Source organism: Capsicum annuum, unplaced genomic scaffold (assembly GCF_002878395.1).
Source record: "Capsicum annuum cultivar UCD-10X-F1 unplaced genomic scaffold, UCD10Xv1.1 ctg17642, whole genome shotgun sequence".
In the NCBI taxonomy this organism is placed as follows: Eukaryota; Viridiplantae; Streptophyta; class Magnoliopsida; order Solanales; family Solanaceae; genus Capsicum; species Capsicum annuum.
Window position 1 is genome coordinate 1 of NW_025823323.1, and position 1,950 is coordinate 1,950.

The 1,950-nt window shown below is 49.4% G+C and overlaps 1 non-coding gene across 1 annotated transcript; it reads right to left on the reverse strand.

The window, feature by feature from the left end:
- Positions 1-1,043: 1,043 nt before the first annotated feature.
- LOC124890447 lies at positions 1,044-1,199 on the reverse strand. The gene has a single exon (XR_007049179.1). It is a non-coding gene; the product is annotated as a 5.8S ribosomal RNA (ribosomal RNA).
- Between the last annotated feature and the right edge of the window lie 751 nt (positions 1,200-1,950).

Consider the following 1,950-nt stretch of genomic DNA (forward strand, 5'->3'; position numbering starts at 1 on the left):
TAGATGATATTTGGTCCTCCGGATTTTTAATGGCCGCCGGTAGTCCACCAGACACCACGTGACATGCGGTGCTCTTCTAGAGTTTCCTCTGGCTTTGTCCTGCTTAGGCATAGGTCACTATCTTTTGAGTCCCGACAAGTATGCTCAGACTCGAACCCTTCTCAGAAGATCAAGGTCGGTCCGCAGTGCACCCCTCGGGGGGACACCACCAATCAGCTTTCTTACGCCTTATGGGTTTACTCGCCCATTGACTCGCACACATGTCAGACTCTTTGGTCTGTTTCTCAAGACGAATCAAATGGGGAGCCCACAGGCCAGTATTCGTAGCTCGCTGATTTCGAAGCACTCTGGAGGGGCGCGCTTCCTGTCACAATTGAGGAGACGGCGTTCCACAAGCGTATCAAGAGCCCGATCTTCGGACTCCCCCAACCTACGCTGGTCCTTTTCATCTTTCCCTCGCGGTACTTGTTTGCTATCGGTTTGTCGCTCATATTAAGCCTTGGACAGAATTCACCGCCCGATTCGGCATGCATTCCCAAACAACCCGACTCGCAAATAGTGCCTCATGGTGTGACAGGGTCCGGCCATAATGGGGCTCTCAACCTCTCTGGCGCCCCCTTCTAGGGGACTTGGGCCTGGTCCGCCGCTAAGGATGCTTCTCAAAACTATAATTTGAATGACGGAGCTGCCAGATTCTAAGGCTGGGTTGTTCCCAGTTCGCTCGCCGTTACTAAGGCAATCCTTGTAAGTTTCTTTTCCTCCGCTTACTGATATTCTTAAACTCAATGGGTAATCCCGCCTGACCTGGGGTCGCGGTCGGAGTGCCTAAGGGCAAAAGGGTCCTGGAGTCCAGACGCGCGAAGGGCTATAGCCGCGACAACAATAAGAGTTGAGATACAACCACCACTTGCTGCGATATCCATCGACGAGGACTCTAATTTAGGCCAGTCGCAAGCTCGAGGTGCATGAGAGGCTAGTATCCGCCCTACAACAACAGCGAGCCCCATTATTAAGGCATGATGAGAGGGGGGCGACGCAATGCATAACACCCAAGCAGACGTGCCCTTGGCCTAATGGCTTCGATCGCAACTTGCATTCAAATACTCTATGGTTCATGGGATTCTACAATTCACACAAAGTATCGCATTTTACTACATTCTTCATCGATGCGAGCATCGAGTTATCTGTTGTCGAGAGTCGTTTTTGTTTACAAAAGAAGCATAGGTCCCCCCAACGCACGTCGCGGATGGGGCGCAAGGGGTAGGCTTTTGATTTAAGTATTCCTTAGCGCTTTCCATACTGGGGACAATGGGTAGGCGCTCGTGCAGAGTGCCGTAGCACCCCACACGGATTTAAGTATTCATTGGCGCTAAGGTTCAATGGAAATTTCATGACGTCACGGGCATCGAACCACCCACTTTACTGCAATTCGTACATTTCATCAGATTATTCAATCGGTAGGAGGAACGGGTGGAGTGTACAAAGGGCAGGAACGTAGTCAACGCGAGCTGCTGACTCGCACTTACTAGGAATTCTTCGTAGAAAACCAACAATTGCAATGATCTATCCCCATTACAATAAAGGTCAAAGATTACCCGAGCCGTTCGACCAAGGCTATAAACTCGTTGAACATCTAAGGGCATCACAGACCTATTATTGCGTCAAACTTCTGTGTCCTAAAAGGCCGTAGTCCCTCTAAGATGATGGACGCGAAGGGATACCTCCACATAGATAGATAGCAGGCTGAGGTTTCGTTTGTTAACGGAATTAACAAGAGAAATTGCTCCACCAACTAAGAACGGCCAAGCACCACCCATAGAATCAAGAAAGAGCTCTTAGTGTTTCAATCCTTACTATGTCTAGACCTGGTAAGTTTCCTCGGGTTGAGTTAAATTAAGCCGACGGCTCCACTCCTGATAGTGCCCTTTTATCAATTTCTTTAAGTTTCAG